Raw genomic sequence first — 25,349 nt, forward strand, 5'->3', positions numbered from 1 at the left:
GTATTTTCTTCTACAGTTTGTGATGTCATTTTACAGGAACAAAAGGATAAGCATGTGAAGGAAATACACGAACTTCCATGTTTGAAAAGGAAGCTTGTTCATAGTGCTTTATCATGCATTTGGTCCGTCGATAAGAAGCAAATTCGTCAAACACAACGCATGAAATTATTTATTGTTACATATCAAGGTGGGGTATTGTTGTCAAGAAATGTTATCGACGGATTGCAACCATTGGAAAGTAACAAATATCAAGTTGAATTTGATCCTGGAAGAAGAGAATTAGTTTCAACTTGCGAAAAAATAAAATTCCTTCACAAGTTCATAATAAAAACTTACTTTAAAACTAGTGTCTTAAGATTCCGGACAAATCTTCTCGAAGAAGGAGGATATGATGTGAATTGCATATGGGTCAAATGGAGGATGACTAATTCGCCGTGTTGATGCGGTTTCTTTTATTTAAACAAGGGCCCAATGCTTTGTAAAATTGGCTGACCAAATTGTGTTTGTGCTTAACCAATTAATGGGCTTTAGTTTTGCTTTATCTTCAAGTTGAAATAAGGGTCCATATGCCAACTTAAGAACCAACCTTTGGAAGATCAAGAGGACCTTTGCTCAAAGTTTGTGGATGACTTTTGGTAGCCTTAAGTTCTGTTACAATCAACCATTAAGTAGCGGATCGTTATTAGCTTGAGTGGATCATTAATTAATAGCTTTAAGCGGGATGATATTGAAATTTATGTGTCTTTTGTAATTCTGATGGTTAAAGCTCCTATATAAGTTGAACCATTTTCATCAATGAAGGCAAGCTGAGTTTTATTCAGAAAATAAACGAGTTTTATCTCATCTATCTTAGTGAGAGTGATTCTCCTAAGTTCTTGAGTGACTCAAGAATCCATGAGTTTCATCAAAGGTCCTTTATCCCTCTGTGTGTTTCAACTCTTAGGCTTATCTTCCATTTTTGGAAGTGTGATGTCTATCAATTTCCGTTCCATCTTCTTTTATGTTTCCATTTTCTCGTTTTAAATAATTTCTCAAATTTCTTGCTTGTTAGCATTCCAACAATGATAGATCAGTCAAACGAATCGAACGCTGTGGATTCACATCATTTGGTATTCACAGCCTGGCCATCTAGACCTGGAATAGGAAAGGAAGTTTATTATACAAAGTGTTTAACCGAAGGCCATCCATGTTTAGTTGCATTCGATTACGGAAGCGAAAACAATGTTGTGAGCCAAAGATTGGTGGAGAAACTCCAGTTACCGGAACCCTTTCATCTGGATCAAGCATGGATCAAATTCAGTACATGGCAATGTGTGAAAGAAGTATTATGTGATATTGCTACCATGGACTCTCGTCATCTTCTTTTGGGATGGGCATGGCTTCATTTTAAAACACTCCATCTTGATGAACGTTCCCTTTATTTGAGGCATGAGGGACATCAAAGGAAGTAGAAGTTTATGACACCAAGACAAGTCAGTAAGGATCAACGTAGGCTGAAGGAGAAAACAGAAAAAGAAAGAATAGAAAAAGAAGTAATAGAAACTGCAGAAGGAAGGGAAAATAAAGAAAAAGAAATGGAACTAGAGAAAGTTTATTCGTCAATGTATTTTCTTCTATAGTTTGTGATGTCATTTTACAGGAACAAAAGGATAAGCATGTGAAGGAAATACACGAACTTCCATGTTTGAAAAGGAAGCTTCTTCATAGTGCTTTATCATGAATTTGGTTCGTCGATAAGAAGCAAATTCGTCAAACACAACGCATGAAATTATTTATTGTTACATATCAAGGTGGGGTACTGTTGTCAAGAAATGTTATCGACGGATTGCAACCATTGGAAAGTAACAAATATCAAGTTGAATTTGATCCTGGAAGAAGAGAATTAGTTTCAACTTGCGAAAAAATAAAATTCCTTCACAAGATCATAATAAAAACTTACTTTAAAACTAGTGTCTTAAGATTCGGGACAAATCTTCTCGAAGAAGGAGGGTATGATGTGAATTACATATGGGTCAAATGGAGGATGACTAATGCGCCGTGTTGATGCAGTTTCTTTTATTTAAACAAGGGCCCAATGCTTTGTAAAATTGGCTGACCAAATTGTGTTTGTGCTTAACCAATTAATGGGCTTTAGTTTTGCTTTATCTTCAAGTTGAAATAAGGGTCCATATGCCAACCTAAGAACCAACCTTTGGAAGATCAAGAGGACCTTTGCTCAAAGTTTGTGGATGACTTTTGGTAGCCTTAAATTCAGTTACAATCAACCATTAAGTAGCGGATCATTATTAGCTTGAGTGGATCATTAATTAATAGCTTTAAGCGGGATGATATTGAAATTTATGTGTCTTTTGTAATTCTGATAGTTAAAGCTCCTCTATAAGTTGAACCATTTTCATCAATGAAGGCAAGCTGAGTTTTATTCATAAAATAAACGAGTTTTATCTCATCTATCTTAGTGAGAGTGATTCTCCTAAGTTCTTGAGTGACTCAAGAATCCATGAGTTTCATCAAAGGTCCTTTATCCCTCTGTGTGTTTCAACTCTTAGGCTTATCTTCCATTCTTGGAAGTGTGATGTCTATCAATTTCCGTTCCATCTTCTTTTATGTTTCCATTTTCTCGTTTTAAATAATTTCTCAAATTTCTTGCTTGTTAGCATTCCAACAATGATAGATCAGTCAAACGAATCGAACGCTGTGGATTCACATCATTTGGTATTCACAGCCTGGCCATCTAGACCTGGAATAGGAAAGGAAGTTTATTATACAAAGTGTTTAACCGAAGGCCATCCATGTTTAGTTGCATTCGATTACGGAAGCGAAAACAATGTTGTGAGCCAAAGATTGGTGGAGAAACTCCAGTTACCGGCAACCTTTCATCTGGATCAAGCATGGATCAAATTCAGTACATGGGAATGTGTGAAAGAAGTATTATGTGATATTGCTACCATGGACTCTCGTCATCTTCTTTTGGGATGGGCATGGCTTCATTTTAAAACACTCCATCTTGATGAACGTTCCCTTTATTTGAGGCATGAGGGACATCAAAGGAAGTAGAAGTTTATGACACCAAGACAAGTCAGTAAGGATCAACGTAGGCTGAAGGAGAAAACAGAAAAAGAAAGAATAGAAAAAGAAGTAATAGAAACTGCAGAAGGAAGGGAAAATAAAGAAAAAGAAATGGAACTAGAGAAAGTTTATTCGTCAATGTATTTTCTTCTACAGTTTGTGATGTCATTTTACAGGAACAAAAGGATAAGCATGTGAAGGAAATACACGAACTTCCATGTTTGAAAAGGAAGCTTGTTCATAGTGCTTTATCATGCATTTGGTCCGTCGATAAGAAGCAAATTCGTCAAACACAACGCATGGAATTATTTATTGTTACATATCAAGGTGGGGTACTGTTGTCAAGAAATGTTATCGACGGATTGCAACCATTGGAAAGTAACAAATATCAAGCTGAATTTGATCCTGGAAGAAGAGAATTAGTTTCAACTTGCGAAAAAATAAAATTCCTTCACAACATCATAATTAAAACTTACTTTAAAACTAGTGTCTTAAGATTTGGGACAAATCTTCTCGAAGAAGGAGGGTATGATGTGAATTGCATATGGGTCAAATGGAGGATGATTAATGCGCCGTGTTGATGCAGTTTCTTTTATTTAAACAAGGGCCCAATGCTTTGTAAAATTGGCTGACCAAATTGTGTTTGTGCTTAACCAATTAATGGGCTTTAGTTTTGCTTTATCTTCAAGTTGAAATAAGGGTCCATATGCCAACCTAAGAACCAACCTTTGGAAGATCAAGAGGACCTTTGTTCAAAGTTTGTGGATGAATTTTGGTAGCCTTAAATTCAGTTACAATCAACCATTAAGTAGCGGATCATTATTAGCTTGAGTGGATCATTAATTAATAGCTTTAAGCGGGATGATATTGAAATTTATGTGTCTTTTGTAATTCTGATGGTTAAAGCTCCTATATAAGTTGAACCATTTTCATCAATGAAGGCAAGCTGAGTTTTATTCATAAAATAAACGAGTTTTTTCTCATCTATCTTAGTGAGAGTAATTCTCCTAAGTTCTTGAGTGATTCAAGAATCCATGAGTTTCATCAAAGGTCCTTTATCCCTCTGTGTGTTTCAACTCTTAGGCTTATGTTCCATTCTTGGAAGTGTGATGTCTATCAATTTTCGTTCCATCTTCTTTTATGTTTCCATTTTCTCATTTTAAATAATTTCTCAAATTTCTTGCTTGTTAGCATTCCAACAATGATAGATCAGTCAAACGAATCGAACGCTGTGGATTCACATCATTTGGTATTCACAGCCTGGCCATCTAGACCTGGAATAGGAAAGGAAGTTTATTATACAAAGTGTTTAACCGAAGGCCATCCATGTTTAGTTGCATTCGATTACGGAAGCGAAAACAATGTTGTGAGCCAAAGATGGGTGGAGAAACTCCAGTTACCAGCAACCTTTCATCTGGATCAAGCATGGATCAAATTCAGTACATGGCAATGTGTGAAAGAAGTATTATGTGATATTGCTCCCATGGACTCTTGTCATCTTCTTTTGGGATGGGCATGGCTTCATTTTAAAACACTCCATCTTGATGAACGTTCCCTTTATTTGAGGCATGAGGGACATCAAAGGAAGTAGAAGTTTATGACACCAAGACAAGTCAGTAAGGATCAACGTAGGCTGAAGGAGAAAACAGAAAAAGAAAGAATAGAAAAAGAAGTAATAGAAACTGTAGAAGGAAGGGAAAATAAAGAAAAAGAAATGGAACTAGAGAAAGTTTATTCGTCAATATATTTTCTTCTACAGTTTGTGATGTCATTTTACAGGAACAAAAGGATAAGCATGTGAAGGAAATACACGAACTTCCATGTTTGAAAAGGAAGCTTTTTCATAGTGCTTTATCATGCATTTGGTCCGTCGAAAAGAAGCAAATTCGTCAAACACAACGCATGGAATTATTTATTGTTACATATCAAGGTGGGGTACCGTTGTCAAGAAATGTTATCGACGGATTGCAACCGTTGGAAAGTAACAAATATCAAGTTGAATTTGATCCTGGAAGAAGAGAATTAGTTTCAACTTGCGAAAAAATAAAATTCCTTCACAAGATCATAATAAAAACTTACTTTAAAACTAGTGTCTTAAGATTCGGGACAAATCTTCTCGAAGAAGGAGGGTATGATGTGAATTGCATATGGGTCAAATGGAGGATGACTAATGCGCCGTGTTGATGCAGTTTCTTTTATTTAAACAAGGGCCCAATGCTTTGTAAAATTGGCTGACCAAATTGTGTTTGTGCTTAACCAATTAATGGGCTTTAGTTTTGCTTTATCTTCAAGTTGAAATAAGGGTCCATATGCCAACCTAAGAACCAACCTTTGGAAGATCAAGAGGACCTTTGCTCAAAGTTTGTGGATGACTTTTGGTAGCCTTAAACTCAGTTACAATCAACCATTAAGTAGCGGATCATTATTAGCTTGAGTGGATCATTAATTAATAGCTTTAAGCGGGATGATATTGAAATTTATGTGTCTTTTGTAATTCTGATGGTTAAAGCTCCTATATAAGTTGAACCATTTTCATCAATGAAGGCAAGCTGAGTTTTATTCATAAAATAAACGAGTTTTATCTCATCTATCTTAGTGAGAGTGATTCTCCTAAGTTCTTGAGTGATTCAAGAATCCATGAGTTTCATCAAAGGTCCTTTATCCCTCTGTGTGTTTCAACTCTTAGGCTTATCTTCCATTCTTGGAAGTGTGATGTCTATCAATTTCCGTTCCATCTTCTTTTATGTTTCCATTTTCTCGTTTTAAATAATTTCTCAAATTTCTTGCTTGTTAGCATTCCAACAATGATAGATCAGTCAAACGAATCGAACGCTGTGGATTCACATCATTTGGTATTCACAGCCTGGCCATCTAGACCTGGAATAGGAAAGGAAGTTTATTATACAAAGTGTTTAACCGAAGGCCATCCATGTTTAGTTGCATTCGATTACGGAAGCGAAAACAATGTTGTGAGCCAAAGATGGGTGGAGAAACTCCAGTTACCAGCAACCTTTCATCTGGATCAAGCATGGATCAAATTCAGTACATGGCAATGTGTGAAAGAAGTATTATTTGATATTGCTCCCATGGACTCTTGTCATCTTCTTTTGGGATGGGCATGGCTTCATTTTAAAACACTCCATCTTGATGAACGTTCCCTTTATTTGAGGCATGAGGGACATCAAAGGAAGTAGAAGTTTATGACACCAAGACAAGTCAGTAATGATCAACGTAGGCTGAAGGAGAAAACAGAAAAAGAAAGAATAGAAAAAGAAGTAATAGAAACCGCAGAAGGAAGGGAAAATAAAGAAAAAGAAATGAAACTAGACAAAGTTTATTCGTCAATGTATTTTCTTCTACAGTTTGTGATGTCATTTAAAAGGAACAAAAGGATAAGCATGTGAAGGAAATACACGAACTTCCATGTTTGAAAAGGAAGCTTGTTCATAGTGCTTTATCATGCATTTGGTCCGTCGATAAGAAGCAAATTCGTCAAACACAACGCATGGAATTATTTATTGTTACATATCAAGGTGGGGTACTGTTGTCAAGAAATGTTATCGACGGATTGCAACCATTGGAAAGTAACAAATATCAAGCTGAATTTGATCCTGGAAGAAGAGAATTAGTTTCAACTTGCGAAAAAATAAAATTCCTTCACAAGATCATAATTAAAACTTACTTTAAAACTAGTGTCTTAAGATTTGGGACAAATCTTCTCGAAGAAGGAGGGTATGATGTGAATTGCATATGGGTCAAATGGAGGATGATTAATGCGCCGTGTTGATGCAGTTTCTTTTATTTAAACAAGGGCCCAATGCTTTGTAAAATTGGCTGACCAAATTATGTTTGTGCTTAACCAATTAATGGGCTTTAGTTTTGCTTTATCTTCAAGTTGAAATAAGGGTCCATATGCCAACCTAAGAACCAACCTTTGGAAGATCAAGAGGACCTTTGTTCAAAGTTTGTGGATGACTTTTGGTAGCCTTAAATTCAGTTACAATCAACCATTAAGTAGCGGATCATTATTAGCTTGAGTGGATCATTAATTAATAGCTTTAAGCGGGATGATATTGAAATTTATGTGTCTTTTGTAATTCTGATGGTTAAAGCTCCTATATAAGTTGAACCATTTTCATCAATGAAGGCAAGCTGAGTTTTATTCATAAAATAAACGAGTTTTTTCTCATCTATCTTAGTGAGAGTGATTCTCCTAAGTTCTTGAGTGATTCAAGAATCCATGAGTTTCATCAAAGGTCCTTTATCCCTCTGTGTGTTTCAACTCTTAGGCTTAGGTTCCATTCTTGGAAGTGTGATGTCTATCAATTTTCGTTCCATCTTCTTTTATGTTTCCATTTTCTCGTTTTAAATAATTTCTCAAATTTCTTGCTTGTTAGCATTCCAACAATGATAGATCAGTCAAACGAATCGAACGCTGTGGATTCACATCATTTGGTATTCACAGCCTGGCCATCTAGACCTGGAATAGGAAAGGAAGTTTATTATACAAAGTGTTTAACCGAAGGCCATCCATGTTTAGTTGCATTCGATTACGGAAGCGAAAACAATGTTGTGAGCCAAAGATGGGTGGAGAAACTCCAGTTACCAGCAACCTTTCATCTGGATCAAGCATGGATCAAATTCAGTACATGGCAATGTGTGAAAGAAGTATTATGTGATATTGCTCCCATGGACTCTTGTCATCTTCTTTTGGGATGGGCATGGCTTCATTTTAAAACACTCCATCTTGATGAACATTCCCTTTATTTGAGGCATGAGGGACATCAAAGGAAGTAGAAGTTTATGACACCAAGACAAGTCAGTAAGGATCAACGTAGGCTGAAGGAGAAAACAGAAAAAGAAAGAATAGAAAAAGAAGTAATAGAAACTGCAGAAGGAAGGGAAAATAAAGAAAAAGAAATGGAACTAGAGAAAGTTTATTCGTCAATGTATTTTCTTCTACAGTTTGTGATGTCATTTTACAGGAACAAAAGGATAAGCATGTGAAGGAAATACACGAACTTCCATGTTTGAAAAGGAAGCTTGTTCATAGTGCTTTATCATGCATTTGGTCCGTCGATAAGAAGCAAATTCGTCAAACACAACGCATGGAATTATTTATTGTTACATATCAAGGTGGGGTATTGTTGTCAAGAAATGTTATCGACGGATTGCAACCATTGGAAAGTAACAAATATCAAGTTGAATTTGATCCTGGAAGAAGAGAATTAGTTTCAACTTGCGAAAAAATAAAATTCCTTCACAAGATCATAATAAAAACTTACTTTAAAACTAGTGTCTTAAGATTCGGGACAAATCTTCTCGAAGAAGGAGGGTATGATGTGAATTACATATGGGTCAAATGGAGGATGACTAATGCGCCGTGTTGATGCAGTTTCTTTTATTTAAACAAGGGCCCAATGCTTTGTAAAATTGGCTGACCAAATTGTGTTTGTGCTTAACCAATTAATGGGCTTTAGTTTTGCTTTATCTTCAAGTTGAAATAAGGGTCCATATGCCAACCTAAGAACCAACCTTTGGAAGATCAAGAGGACCTTTGCTCAAAGTTTGTGGATGACTTTTGGTAGCCTTAAATTCAGTTACAATCAACCATTAAGTAGCGGATCATTATTAGCTTGAGTGGATCATTAATTAATAGCTTTAAGCGGGATGATATTGAAATTTATGTGTCTTTTGTAATTCTGATAGTTAAAGCTCCTATATAAGTTGAACCATTTTCATCAATGAAGGCAAGCTGAGTTTTATTCATAAAATAAACGAGTTTTATCTCATCTATCTTAGTGAGAGTGATTCTCCTAAGTTCTTGAGTGACTCAAGAATCCATGAGTTTCATCAAAGGTCCTTTATCCCTCTGTGTGTTTCAACTCTTAGGCTTATCTTCCATTCTTGGAAGTGTGATGTCTATCAATTTCCGTTCCATCTTCTTTTATGTTTCCATTTTCTCGTTTTAAATAATTTCTCAAATTTCTTGCTTGTTAGCATTCCAACAATGATAGATCAGTCAAACGAATCGAACGCTGTGGATTCACATCATTTGGTATTCACAGCCTGGCCATCTAGACCTGGAATAGGAAAGGAAGTTTATTATACAAAGTGTTTAACCGAAGGCCATCCATGTTTAGTTGCATTCGATTACGGAAGCGAAAACAATGTTGTGAGCCAAAGATTGGTGGAGAAACTCCAGTTACCGGCAACCTTTCATCTGGATCAAGCATGGATCAAATTCAGTACATGGGAATGTGTGAAAGAAGTATTATGTGATATTGCTACCATGGACTCTCGTCATCTTCTTTTGGGATGGGCATGGCTTCATTTTAAAACACTCCATCTTGATGAACGTTCCCTTTATTTGAGGCATGAGGGACATCAAAGGAAGTAGAAGTTTATGACACCAAGACAAGTCAGTAAGGATCAACGTAGGCTGAAGGAGAAAACAGAAAAAGAAAGAATAGAAAAAGAAGTAATAGAAACTGCAGAAGGAAGGGAAAATAAAGAAAAAGAAATGGAACTAGAGAAAGTTTATTCGTCAATGTATTTTCTTCTACAGTTTGTGATGTCATTTTACAGGAACAAAAGGATAAGCATGTGAAGGAAATACACGAACTTCCATGTTTGAAAAGGAAGCTTGTTCATAGTGCTTTATCATGCATTTGGTCCGTCGATAAGAAGCAAATTCGTCAAACACAACGCATGGAATTATTTATTGTTACATATCAAGGTGGGGTACTGTTGTCAAGAAATGTTATCGACGGATTGCAACCATTGGAAAGTAACAAATATCAAGCTGAATTTGATCCTGGAAGAAGAGAATTAGTTTCAACTTGCGAAAAAATAAAATTCCTTCACAAGATCATAATTAAAACTTACTTTAAAACTAGTGTCTTAAGATTTGGGACAAATCTTCTCGAAGAAGGAGGGTATGATGTGAATTGCATATGGGTCAAATGGAGGATGATTAATGCGCCGTGTTGATGCAGTTTCTTTTATTTAAACAAGGGCCCAATGCTTTGTAAAATTGGCTGACCAAATTATGTTTGTGCTTAACCAATTAATGGGCTTTAGTTTTGCTTTATCTTCAAGTTGAAATAAGGGTCCATATGCCAACCTAAGAACCAACCTTTGGAAGATCAAGAGGACCTTTGTTCAAAGTTTGTGGATGACTTTTGGTAGCCTTAAATTCAGTTACAATCAACCATTAAGTAGCGGATCATTATTAGCTTGAGTGGATCATTAATTAATAGCTTTAAGCGGGATGATATTGAAATTTATGTGTCTTTTGTAATTCTGATGGTTAAAGCTCCTATATAAGTTGAACCATTTTCATCAATGAAGGCAAGCTGAGTTTTATTCATAAAATAAACGAGTTTTTTCTCATCTATCTTAGTGAGAGTGATTCTCCTAAGTTCTTGAGTGATTCAAGAATCCATGAGTTTCATCAAAGGTCCTTTATCCCTCTGTGTGTTTCAACTCTTAGGCTTAGGTTCCATTCTTGGAAGTGTGATGTCTATCAATTTTCGTTCCATCTTCTTTTATGTTTCCATTTTCTCGTTTTAAATAATTTCTCAAATTTCTTGCTTGTTAGCATTCCAACAATGATAGATCAGTCAAACGAATCGAACGCTGTGGATTCACATCATTTGGTATTCACAGCCTGGCCATCTAGACCTGGAATAGGAAAGGAAGTTTATTATACAAAGTGTTTAACCGAAGGCCATCCATGTTTAGTTGCATTCGATTACGGAAGCGAAAACAATGTTGTGAGCCAAAGATGGGTGGAGAAACTCCAGTTACCAGCAACCTTTCATCTGGATCAAGCATGGATCAAATTCAGTACATGGCAATGTGTGAAAGAAGTATTATGTGATATTGCTCCCATGGACTCTTGTCATCTTCTTTTGGGATGGGCATGGCTTCATTTTAAAACACTCCATCTTGATGAACATTCCCTTTATTTGAGGCATGAGGGACATCAAAGGAAGTAGAAGTTTATGACACCAAGACAAGTCAGTAAGGATCAACGTAGGCTGAAGGAGAAAACAGAAAAAGAAAGAATAGAAAAAGAAGTAATAGAAACTGCAGAAGGAAGGGAAAATAAAGAAAAAGAAATGGAACTAGAGAAAGTTTATTCGTCAATGTATTTTCTTCTACAGTTTGTGATGTCATTTTACAGGAACAAAAGGATAAGCATGTGAAGGAAATACACGAACTTCCATGTTTGAAAAGGAAGCTTGTTCATAGTGCTTTATCATGCATTTGGTCCGTCGATAAGAAGCAAATTCGTCAAACACAACGCATGGAATTATTTATTGTTACATATCAAGGTGGGGTATTGTTGTCAAGAAATGTTATCGACGGATTGCAACCATTGGAAAGTAACAAATATCAAGTTGAATTTGATCCTGGAAGAAGAGAATTAGTTTCAACTTGCGAAAAAATAAAATTCCTTCACAAGATCATAATAAAAACTTACTTTAAAACTAGTGTCTTAAGATTCGGGACAAATCTTCTCGAAGAAGGAGGGTATGATGTGAATTACATATGGGTCAAATGGAGGATGACTAATGCGCCGTGTTGATGCAGTTTCTTTTATTTAAACAAGGGCCCAATGCTTTGTAAAATTGGCTGACCAAATTGTGTTTGTGCTTAACCAATTAATGGGCTTTAGTTTTGCTTTATCTTCAAGTTGAAATAAGGGTCCATATGCCAACCTAAGAACCAACCTTTGGAAGATCAAGAGGACCTTTGCTCAAAGTTTGTGGATGACTTTTGGTAGCCTTAAATTCACTTACAATCAACCATTAAGTAGCGGATCATTATTAGCTTGAGTGGATCATTAATTAATAGCTTTAAGCGGGATGATATTGAAATTTATGTGTCTTTTGTAATTCTGATAGTTAAAGCTCCTATATAAGTTGAACCATTTTCATCAATGAAGGCAAGCTGAGTTTTATTCATAAAATAAACGAGTTTTATCTCATCTATCTTAGTGAGAGTGATTCTCCTAAGTTCTTGAGTGACTCAAGAATCCATGAGTTTCATCAAAGGTCCTTTATCCCTCTGTGTGTTTCAACTCTTAGGCTTATCTTCCATTCTTGGAAGTGTGATGTCTATCAATTTCCGTTCCATCTTCTTTTATGTTTCCATTTTCTCGTTTTAAATAATTTCTCAAATTTCTTGCTTGTTAGCATTCCAACAATGATAGATCAGTCAAACGAATCGAACGCTGTGGATTCACATCATTTGGTATTCACAGCCTGGCCATCTAGACCTGGAATAGGAAAGGAAGTTTATTATACAAAGTGTTTAACCGAAGGCCATCCATGTTTAGTTGCATTCGATTACGGAAGCGAAAACAATGTTGTGAGCCAAAGATTGGTGGAGAAACTCCAGTTACCGGCAACCTTTCATCTGGATCAAGCATGGATCAAATTCAGTACATGGGAATGTGTGAAAGAAGTATTATGTGATATTGCTACCATGGACTCTCGTCATCTTCTTTTGGGATGGGCATGGCTTCATTTTAAAACACTCCATCTTGATGAACGTTCCCTTTATTTGAGGCATGAGGGACATCAAAGGAAGTAGAAGTTTATGACACCAAGACAAGTCAGTAAGGATCAACGTAGGCTGAAGGAGAAAACAGAAAAAGAAAGAATAGAAAAAGAAGTAATAGAAACTGCAGAAGGAAGGGAAAATAAAGAAAAAGAAATGGAACTAGAGAAAGTTTATTCGTCAATGTATTTTCTTCTACAGTTTGTGATGTCATTTTACAGGAACAAAAGGATAAGCATGTGAAGGAAATACACGAACTTCCATGTTTGAAAAGGAAGCTTGTTCATAGTGCTTTATCATGCATTTGGTCCGTCGATAAGAAGCAAATTCGTCAAACACAACGCATGGAATTATTTATTGTTACATATCAAGGTGGGGTACTGTTGTCAAGAAATGTTATCGACGGATTGCAACCATTGGAAAGTAACAAATATCAAGCTGAATTTGATCCTGGAAGAAGAGAATTAGTTTCAACTTGCGAAAAAATAAAATTCCTTCACAAGATCATAATAAAAACTTACTTTAAAACTAGTGTCTTAAGATTCGGGACAAATCTTCTCGAAGAAGGAGGGTATGATGTGAATTGCATATGGGTCAAATGGAGGATGACTAATGCGCCGTGTTGATGCAGTTTCTTTTATTTAAACAAGGGCCCAATGCTTTGTAAAATTGGCTGACCAAATTGTGTTTGTGCTTAACCAATTAATGGGCTTTAGTTTTGCTTTATCTTCAAGTTGAAATAAGGGTCCATATGCCAACCTAAGAACCAACCTTTGGAAGATCAAGAGGACCTTTGCTCAAAGTTTGTGGATGACTTTTGGTAGCCTTAAATTCAGTTACAATCAACCATTAAGTAGCGGATCATTATTAGCTTGAGTGGATCATTAATTAATAGCTTTAAGCGGGATGATATTGAAATTTATGTGTCTTTTGTAATTCTGATGGTTAAAGCTCCTATATAAGTTGAACCATTTTCATCAATGAAGGCAAGCTGAGTTTTATTCATAAAATAAACGAGTTTTATCGCATCTATCTTAGTGAGAGTGATTCTCCTAAGTTCTTGAGTGATTCAAGAATCCATGAGTTTCATCAAAGGTCCTTTATCCCTCTGTGTGTTTCAACTCTTAGGCTTATGTTCCATTCTTGGAAGTGTGATGTCTATCAATTTCCGTTCCATCTTCTTTTATGTTTCCATTTTCTCGTTTTAAATAATTTCTCAAATTTCTTGCTTGTTAGCATTCCAACAATGATAGATCAGTCAAACGAATCGAACGCTGTGGATTCACATCATTTGGTATTCACAGCCTGGCCATCTAGACCTGGAATAGGAAAGGAAGTTTATTATACAAAGTGTTTAACCGAAGGCCATCCATGTTTAGTTGCATTCGATTACGGAAGCGAAAACAATGTTGTGAGCCAAAGATGGGTGGAGAAACTCCAGTTACCAGCAACCTTTCATCTGGATCAAGCATGGATCAAATTCAGTACATGCCAATGTGTGAAAGAAGTATTGTGTGATATTGCTCCCATGGACTCTTGTCATCTTCTTTTGGGATGGGCATGGCTTCATTTTAAAACACTCCATCTTGATGAACGTTCCCTTTATTTGAGGCATGAGGGACATCAAAGGAAGTAGAAGTTTATGACACCAAGACAAGTCAGTAAGGATCAACGTAGGCTGAAGGAGAAAACAGAAAAAGAAAGAATAGAAAAAGAAGTAATAGAAACTGTAGAAGGAAGGGAAAATAAAGAAAAAGAAATGGAACTAGAGAAAGTTTATTCGTCAATATATTTTCTTCTACAGTTTGTGATGTCATTTTACAGGAACAAAAGGATAAGCATGTGAAGGAAATACACGAACTTCCATGTTTGAAAAGGAAGCTTTTTCATAGTGCTTTATCATGCATTTGGTCCGTCGAAAAGAAGCAAATTCGTCAAACACAACGCATGGAATTATTTATTGTTACATATCAAGGTGGGGTACCGTTGTCAAGAAATGTTATCGACGGATTGCAACCGTTGGAAAGTAACAAATATCAAGTTGAATTTGATCCTGGAAGAAGAGAATTAGTTTCAACTTGCGAAAAAATAAAATTCCTTCACAAGATCATAATAAAAACTTACTTTAAAACTAGTGTCTTAAGATTCGGGACAAATCTTCTCGAAGAAGGAGGGTATGATGTGAATTGCATATGGGTCAAATGGAGGATGACTAATGCGCCGTGTTGATGCAGTTTCTTTTATTTAAACAAGGGCCCAATGCTTTGTAAAATTGGCTGACCAAATTGTGTTTGTGCTTAACCAATTAATGGGCTTTAGTTTTGCTTTATCTTCAAGTTGAAATAAGGGTCCATATGCCAACCTAAGAACCAACCTTTGGAAGATCAAGAGGACCTTTGCTCAAAGTTTGTGGATGACTTTTGGTAGCCTTAAACTCAGTTACAATCAACCATTAAGTAGCGGATCATTATTAGCTTGAGTGGATCATTAATTAATAGCTTTAAGCGGGATGATATTGAAATTTATGTGTCTTTTGTAATTCTGATGGTTAAAGCTCCTATATAAGTTGAACCATTTTCATCAATGAAGGCAAGCTGAGTTTTATTCATAAAATAAACGAGTTTTATCTCATCTATCTTAGTGAGAGTGATTCTCCTAAGTTCTTGAGTGATTCAAGAATCCATGAGTTTCATCAAAGGTCCTTTATCCCTCTGTGTGTTTCAACTCTTAGGCTTATCTTCCATTCTTGGAAGTGTGATGTCTATCAATTTCCGTTCCATCTTCTTTTATGTTTCCATTTTCTCGTTTTAAATAATTTCTCAAATTTCTTGCTTGTTAGCATTCCAACAATGATAGATCAGTCAAACGAATCGAACGCTGTGGATTCACATCATTTGGTATTCACAGCCTGGCCATCTAGACCTGGAATAGGAAAGGAAGTTTATTATACAAAGTGTTTAACCGAAGGCCATCCATGTTTAGTTGCATTCGATTACGGAAGCGAAAACAATGTTGTGAGCCAAAGATGGGTGGAGAAACTCCAGTTACCAGCAACCTTTCATCTGGATCAAGCATGGATCAAATTCAGTACATGGCAATGTGTGAAAGAAGTATTATTTGATATTGCTCCCATGGACTCTTGTCATCTTCTTTTGGGATGGGCATGGCTTCATTTTAAAACACTCCATCTTGATGAACGTTCCCTTTATTTGAGGCATGAGGGACATCAAAGGAAGTAGAAGTTTATGACACCAAGACAAGTCAGTAAGGATCAACGTAGGCTGAAGGAGAAAACAGAAAAAGAAAGAATAGAAAAAGAAGTAATAGAAACTGCAGAAGGAAGGGAAAATAAAGAAAAAGAAATGGAACTAGAGAAAGTTTATTCGTCAATGTATTTTCTTCTACAGTTTGTGATGTCATTTTACAGGAACAAAAGGATAAGCATGTGAAGGAAATACACGAACTTCCATGTTTGAAAAGGAAGCTTGTTCATAGTGCTTTATCATGCATTTGGTCCGTCGATAAGAAGCAAATTCGTCAAACACAACGCATGGAATTATTTATTGTTACATATCAAGGTGGGGTACTGTTGTCAAGAAATGTTATCGACGGATTGCAACCATTGGAAAGTAACAAATATCAAGCTGAATTTGATCCTGGAAGAAGAGAATTAGTTTCAACTTGCGAAAAAATAAAATTCCTTCACAACATCATAATTAAAACTTACTTTAAAACTAGTGTCTTAAGATTTGGGACAAATCTTCTCGAAGAAGGAGGGTATGATGTGAATTGCATATGGGTCAAATGGAGGATGATTAATGCGCCGTGTTGATGCAGTTTCTTTTATTTAAACAAGGGCCCAATGCTTTGTAAAATTGGCTGACCAAATTATGTTTGTGCTTAACCAATTAATGGGCTTTAGTTTTGCTTTATCTTCAAGTTGAAATAAGGGTCCATATGCCAACCTAAGAACCAACCTTTGGAAGATCAAGAGGACCTTTGTTCAAAGTTTGTGGATGACTTTTGGTATCCTTAAATTCAGTTACAATCAACCATTAAGTAGCGGATCATTATTAGCTTGAGTGGATCATTAATTAATAGCTTTAAGCGGGATGATATTGAAATTTATGTGTCTTTTGTAATTCTGATGGTTAAAGCTCCTATATAAGTTGAACCATTTTCATCAATGAAGGCAAGCTGAGTTTTATTCATAAAATAAACGAGTTTTTTCTCATCTATCTTAGTGAGAGTGATTCTCCTAAGTTCTTGAGTGATTCAAGAATCCATGAGTTTCATCAAAGGTCCTTTATCCCTCTGTGTGTTTCAACTCTTAGGCTTAGGTTCCATTCTTGGAAGTGTGATGTCTATCAATTTTCGTTCCATCTTCTTTTATGTTTCCATTTTCTCGTTTTAAATAATTTCTCAAATTTCTTGCTTGTTAGCATTCCAACAATGATAGATCAGTCAAACGAATCGAACGCTGTGGATTCACATCATTTGGTATTCACAGCCTGGCCATCTAGACCTGGAATAGGAAAGGAAGTTTATTATACAAAGTGTTTAACCGAAGGCCATCCATGTTTAGTTGCATTCGATTACGGAAGCGAAAACAATGTTGTGAGCCAAAGATGGGTGGAGAAACTCCAGTTACCAGCAACCTTTCATCTGGATCAAGCATGGATCAAATTCAGTACATGGCAATGTGTGAAAGAAGTATTATGTGATATTGCTCCCATGGACTCTTGTCATCTTCTTTTGGGATGGGCATGGCTTCATTTTAAAACACTCCATCTTGATGAACATTCCCTTTATTTGAGGCATGAGGGACATCAAAGGAAGTAGAAGTTTATGACACCAAGACAAGTCAGTAAGGATCAACGTAGGCTGAAGGAGAAAACAGAAAAAGAAAGAATAGAAAAAGAAGTAATAGAAACTGCAGAAGGAAGGGAAAATAAAGAAAAAGAAATGGAACTAGAGAAAGTTTATTCGTCAATGTATTTTCTTCTACAGTTTGTGATGTCATTTTACAGGAACAAAAGGATAAGCATGTGAAGGAAATACACGAACTTCCATGTTTGAAAAGGAAGCTTGTTCATAGTGCTTTATCATGCATTTGGTCCGTCGATAAGAAGCAAATTCGTCAAACACAACGCATGGAATTATTTATTGTTACATATCAAGGTGGGGTACCGTTGTCAAGAAATGTTATCGACGGATTGCAACCATTGGAAAGTAACAAATATCAAGTTGAATTTGATCCTGGAAGAAGAGAATTAGTTTCAACTTGCAAAAAAATAAAATTCCTTCACAAGATCATAATAAAAACTTACTTTAAAACTAGTGTCTTAAGATTCGGGACAAATCTTCTCGAAGAAGGAGGGTATGATGTGAATTGCATATGGGTCAAATGGAGGATGACTAATGCGCCGTGTTGATGCAGTTTCTTTTATTTAAACAAGGGCCCAATGCTTTGTAAAATTGGCTGACCAAATTGTGTTTGTGCTTAACCAATTAATGGGCTTTAGTTTTGCTTTATCTTCAAGTTGAAATAAGGGTCCATATGCCAACCTAAGAACCAACCTTTGGAAGATCAAGAGGACCTTTGCTCAAAGTTTGTGGATGACTTTTGGTAGCCTTAAATTCAGTTACAATCAACCATTAAGTAGCGGATCATTATTAGCTTGAGTGGATCATTAATTAATAGCTTTAAGCGGGATGATATTGAAATTTATGTGTCTTTTGTAATTCTGATGGTTAAAGCTCCTATATAAGTTGAACCATTTTCGTCAATGAAGGCAAGCTGAGTTTTATTCATAAAATAAACGAGTTTTATCTCATCTATCTTAGTGAGAGTGATTCTCCTAAGTTCTTGAGTGATTCAAGAATCCATGAGTTTCATCAAAGGTCCTTTATCCCTCTGTGTGTTTCAACTCTTAGGCTTATCTTCCATTCTTGGAAGTGTGATGTCTATCAATTTCCGTTCCATCTTCTTTTATGTTTCCATTTTCTCGTTTTAAATAATTTCTCAAATTTCTTGCTTGTTAGCATTCCAACAATGATAGATCAGTCAAACGAATCGAACGCTGTGGATTCACATCATTTGGTATTCACAGCCTGGCCATCTAGACCTGGAATAGGAAAGGAAGTTTATTATACAAAGTGTTTAACCGAAGGCCATCCATGTTTAGTTGCATTCGATTACGGAAGCGAAAACAATGTTGTGAGCCAAAGATGGGTGGAGAAACTCCAGTTACTAGCAACCTTTCATCTGGATCAAGCATGGATCAAATTCAGTACATGGCAATGTGTGAAGGAAGTATTATGTGATATTGCTCCCATGGACTCTTGTCATCTTCTTTTGGGATGGGCATGGCTTCATTTTAAAACACTCCATCTTGATGAACGTTCCCTTTATTTGAGGCATGAGGGACATCAAAGGAAGTAGAAGTTTATGACACCAAGACAAGTCAGTAATGATCAACGTAGGCTGAAGGAGAAAACAGAAAAAGAAAGAATAGAAAAAGAAGTAATAGAAACCGCAGAAGGAAGGGAAAATAAAGAAAAATAAATGAAACTAGACAAAGTTTATTCGTCAATGTATTTTCTTCTACAGTTTGTGATGTCATTTAAAAGGAACAAAAGGATAAGCATGTGAAGGAAATACACGAACTTCCATGTTTGAAAAGGAAGCTTGTTCATAGTGCTTTATCATGCATTTGGTCCGTCGATAAGAAGCAAATTCGTCAAACACAACGCATGGAATTATTTATTGTTACATATCAAGGTGGGGTACCGTTGTCAAGAAATGTTATCGACGGATTGCAACCGTTGGAAAGTAACAAATATCAAGTTGAATTTGATCCTGGAAGAAGAGAATTAGTTTCAACTTGCGAAAAAATAAAATTCCTTCACAAGATCATAATAAAAACTTACTTTAAAACTAGTGTCTTAAGATTCGGGACAAATCTTCTCGAAGAAGGAGGGTATGATGTGAATTGCATATGGGTCAAATGGAGGATGACTAATGCGCCGTGTTGATGCAGTTTCTTTTATTTAAACAAGGGCCCAATGCTTTGTAAAATTGGCTGACCAAATTGTGTTTGTGCTTAACCAATTAATGGGCTTTAGTTTTGCTTTATCTTCAAGTTGAAATAAGGGTCCATATGCCAACCTAAGAACCAACCTTTGGAAGATCAAGAGGACCTTTGCTCAAAGTTTGTGGATGACTTTTGGTAGCCTTAAATTCAGTTACAATCAACCATTAAGTAGCGGATCATTATTAGCTTGAGTGGATCATTAATTAATAGCTTTAAGCGGGATGATATTGAAATTTATGTGTCTTTTGTAATTCTGATGGTTAAAGCTCCTATATAAGTTGAACCATTTTCGTCAATGAAGGCAAGCTGAGTTTTATTCATAAAATAAACGAGTTTTATCTCATCTATCTTAGTGAGAGTGATTCTCCTAAGTTCTTGAGTGATTCAAGAATCCATGAGTTTCATCAAAGGTCCTTTATCCCTCTGTGTGTTTCAACTCTTAGGCTTATCTTCCATTCTTGGAAGTGTGATGTCTATCAATTTCCGTTCCATCTTCTTTTATGTTTCCATTTTCTCGTTTTAAATAATTTCTCAAATTTCTTGCTTGTTAGCATTCCAACAATGATAGATCAGTCAAACGAATCGAACGCTGTGGATTCACATCATTTGGTATTCACAGCCTGGCCATCTAGACCTGGAATAGGAAAGGAAGTTTATTATACAAAGTGTTTAACCGAAGGCTATCCATGTTTAGTTGCATTCGATTACGGAAGCGAAAACAATGTTGTGAGCCAAAGATGGGTGGAGAAACTCCAGTTACTAGCAACCTTTCATCAGGATCAAGCATGGATCAAATTCAGTACATGGCAATGTGTGAAAGAAGTATTATGTGATATTGCTCCCATGGACTCTTGTCATCTTCTTTTGGGATGGGCATTGCTTCATTTTAAAACACTCCATCTTGATGAACGTTCCCTTTATTTGAGGCATGAGGGACATCAAAGGAAGTAGAAGTTTATGACACCAAGACAAGTCAGTAATGATCAACGTAGGCTGAAGGAGAAAACAGAAAAAGAAAGAATAGAAAAAGAAGTAATAGAAACCGCAGAAGGAAGGGAAAATAAAGAAAAAGAAATGAAACTAGACAAAGTTTATTCGTCAATGTATTTTCTTCTACAGTTTGTGATGTCATTTAAAAGGAACAAAAGGATAAGCATGTGAAGGAAATACACGAACTTCCATGTTTGAAAAGGAAGCATGTTCATAGTGCTTTATCATGCATTTGGTCCGTCGATAAGAAGCAAATTCGTCAAACACAACGCATGGAATTATTTATTGTTACATATCAAGGTGGGGTACCGTTGTCAAGAAATGTTATCGACGGATTGCAACCATTGGAAAGTAACAAATATCAAGTTGAATTTGATCCTGGAAGAAGAGAATTAGTTTCAACTTGCGAAAAAATAAAATTCCTTCACAAGATCATAATAAAAACTTACTTTAAAACTAGTGTCTTAAGATTCGGGACAAATCTTCTCGAAGAAGGAGGGTATGATGTGAATTGCATATGGGTCAAATGGAGGATGACTAATGCGCCGTGTTGATGCAGTTTCTTTTATTTAAACAAGGGCCCAATGCTTTGTAAAATTGGCTGACCAAATTGTGTTTGTGCTTAACCAATTAATGGGCTTTATTTTTGCTTTATCTTCAAGTTGAAATAAGGGTCCATATGCCAACCTAAGAACCAACCTTTGAAAGATCAAGAGGACCTTTGTTCAAAGTTTGTGGATGACTTTTGGTAGCCTTAAATTCAGTTACAATCAACCATTAAGTAGCGGATCATTATTAGCTTGAGTGGATCATTAATTAATAGCTTTAAGCGGGATGATATTGAAATTTATGTGTCTTTTGTAATTCTGATGGTTAAAGCTCCTATATAAGTTGAACCATTTTCATCAATGAAGGCAAGCTGAGTTTTATTCATAAAATAAACGAGTTTTATCTCATCTATCTTAGTGAGAGTGATTCTCCTAAGTTCTTGAGTGATTCAAGAATCCATGAGTTTCATCAAAGGTCCTTTATCCCTCTGTGTGTTTCAACTCTTAGGCTTATCTTCCATTCTTGGAAGTGTGATGTCTATCAATTTCCGTTCCATCTTCTTTTATGTTTCCATTTTCTCGTTTTAAATAATTTCTCAAATTTCTTGCTTGTTAGCATTCCAACAATGATAGATCAGTCAAACGAATCGAACGCTGTGGATTCACATCATTTGGTATTCACAGCCTGGCCATCTAGACCTGGAATAGGAAAGGAAGTTTATTATACAAAGTGTTTAACCGAAGGCCATCCATGTTTAGTTGCATTCGATTACGGAAGCGAAAACAATGTTGTGAGCCAAAGATGGGTGGAGAAACTCCAGTTACTAGCAACCTTTCATCTGGATCAAGCATGGATCAAATTCAGTACATGGCAATGTGTGAAAGAAGTATTATGTGATATTGCTCCCATGGACTCTTGTCATCTTCTTTTGGGATGGGCATGGCTTCATTTTAAAACAATCCATCTTGATGAACGTTCCCTTTATTTGAGGCATGAGGGACATCAAAGGAAGTAGAAGTTTATGACACCAAGACAAGTCAGTAATGATCAACGTAGGCTGAAGGAGAAAACAGAAAAAGAAAGAATAGAAAAAGAAGTAATAGAAACCGCAGAAGGAAGGGAAAATAAAGAAAAAGAAATGAAACTAGACAAAGTTTATTCGTCAATGTATTTTCTTCTACAGTTTGTGATGTCATTTAAAAGGAACAAAAGGATAAGCATGTGAAGGAAATACACGAACTTCCATGTTTGAAAAGGAAGCTTGTTCATAGTGCTTTATCATGCATTTGGTCCGTCGATAAGAAGCAAATTCGTCAAACACAACGCATGGAATTATTTATTGTTACATATCAAGGTGGGGTACTGTTGTCAAGAAATGTTATCGACGGATTGCAACCATTGGAAAGTAACAAATATCAAGCTGAATTTGATCCTGGAAGAAGAGAATTAGTTTCAACTTGCGAAAAAATAAAATTCCTTCACAAGATCATAATTAAAACTTACTTTAAAACTAGTGTCTTAAGATTTGGGACAAATCTTCTCGAAGAAGGAGGGTATGATGTGAATTGCATATGGGTCAAATGGAGGATGACTAATGCGCCGTGTTGATGCAGTTTCTTTTATTTAAACAAGGGCCCAATGCTTTGTAAAATTGGCTGACCAAATTGTGTTTGTGCTTAACCAATTAATGGGCTTTAGTTTTGCTTTATCTTCAAGTTGAAATAAGGGTCCATATGCCAACCTAAGAACCAACCTTTGGAAGATCAAGAGGACCTTTGCTCAAAGTTTGTGGATGACTTTTGGTAGCCTTAAATTCAGTTACAATCAACCATTAAGTAGCGGATCATTATTAGCTTGAGTGGATCATTAATTAATAGCTTTAAGCGGGATGATATTGAAATTTATGTGTCTTTTGTAATTCTGATGGTTAAAGCTCCTATATAAGTTGAACCATTTTCGTCAATGAAGGCAAGCTGAGTTTTATTCATAAAATAAACGAGTTTTTTCTCATCTATCTTAGTGAGAGTGATTCTCCTAAGTTCTTGAGTGATTCAAGAATCCATGAGTTTCATCAAAGGTCCTTTATCCCTCTGTGTGTTTCAACTCTTAGGCTTAGGTTCCATTCTTGGAAGTGTGATGTCTATCAATTTTCGTTCCATCTTCTTTTATGTTTCCATTTTCTCGTTTTAAATAATTTCTCAAATTTCTTGCTTGTTAGCATTCCAACAATGATAGATCAGTCAAACGAATCGAACGCTGTGGATTCACATCATTTGGTATTCACAGCCTGGCCATCTAGACCTGGAATAGGAAAGGAAGTTTATTATACAAAGTGTTTAACCGAAGGCCATCCATGTTTAGTTGCATTCGATTACGGAAGCGAAAACAATGTTGTGAGCCAAAGATGGGTGGAGAAACTCCAGTTACCAGCAACCTTTCATCTGGATCAAGCATGGATCAAATTCAGTACATGGCAATGTGTGAAAGAAGTATTATGTGATATTGCTCCCATGGACTCTTGTCATCTTCTTTTGGGATGGGCATGGCTTCATTTTAAAACACTCCATCTTGATGAACATTCCCTTTATTTGAGGCATGAGGGACATCAAAGGAAGTAGAAGTTTATGACACCAAGACAAGTCAGTAAGGATCAACGTAGGCTGAAGGAGAAAACAGAAAAAGAAAGAATAGAAAAAGAAGTAATAGAAACTGCAGAAGGAAGGGAAAATAAAGAAAAAGAAATGGAACTAGAGAAAGTTTATTTTCTTCTACAGTTTGTGATGTCATTTAAAAGGAACAAAAGGATAAGCATGTGAAGGAAATACACGAACTTCCATGTTTGAAAAGGAAGCTTGTTCATAGTGCTTTATCATGCATTTGGTCCGTCGATAAGAAGCAAATTCGTCAAACACAACGCATGGAATTATTTATTGTTACATATCAAGGTGGGGTACCGTTGTCAAGAAATGTTATCGACGGATTGCAACCATTGGAAAGTAACAAATATCAAGTTGAATTTGATCCTGGAAGAAGAGAATTAGTTTCAACTTGCGAAAAAATAAAATTCCTTCACAAGATCATAATAAAAACTTACTTTAAAACTAGTGTCTTAAGATTCGGGACAAATCTTCTCGAAGAAGGAGGGTATGATGTGAATTGCATATGGGTCAAATGGAGGATGACTAATGCGCCGTGTTGATGCAGTTTCTTTTATTTAAACAAGGGCCCAATGCTTTGTAAAATTGGCTGACCAAATTGTGTTTGTGCTTAACCAATTAATGGGCTTTAGTTTTGCTTTATCTTCAAGTTGAAATAAGGGTCCATATGCCAACCTAAGAACCAACCTTTGGAAGATCAAGAGGACCTTTGCTCAAAGTTTGTGGATGACTTTTGGTAGCCTTAAATTCAGTTACAATCAACCATTAAGTAGCGGATCATTATTAGCTTGAGTGGATCATTAATTAATAGCTTTAAGCGGGATGATATTGAAATTTATGTGTCTTTTGTAATTCTGATGGTTAAAGCTCCTATATAAGTTGAACCATTTTCGTCAATGAAGGCAAGCTGAGTTTTATTCATAAAATAAACGAGTTTTATCTCATCTATCTTAGTGAGAGTGATTCTCCTAAGTTCTTGAGTGATTCAAGAATCCATGAGTTTCATCAAAGGTCCTTTATCCCTCTGTGTGTTTCAACTCTTAGGCTTATCTTCCATTCTTGGAAGTGTGATGTCTATCAATTTCCGTTCCATCTTCTTTTATGTTTCCATTTTCTCGTTTTAAATAATTTCTCAAATTTCTTGCTTGTTAGCATTCCAACAATGATAGATCAGTCAAACGAATCGAACGCTGTGGATTCACATCATTTGGTATTCACAGCCTGGCCATCTAGACCTGGAATAGGAAAGGAAGTTTATTATACAAAGTGTTTAACCGAAGGCCATCCATGTTTAGTTGCATTCGATTACGGAAGCGAAAACAATGTTGTGAGCCAAAGATGGGTGGAGAAACTCCAGTTACTAGCAACCTTTCATCTGGATCAAGCATGGATCAAATTCAGTACATGGCAATGTGTG

This window comes from Vigna unguiculata, chromosome 11 (genome assembly GCF_037176805.1).
Source record: "Vigna unguiculata cultivar grain cowpea cultivar isolate G323 ecotype 2 chromosome 11, ASM3717680v1, whole genome shotgun sequence".
NCBI classification, from domain to species: Eukaryota; Viridiplantae; Streptophyta; class Magnoliopsida; order Fabales; family Fabaceae; genus Vigna; species Vigna unguiculata.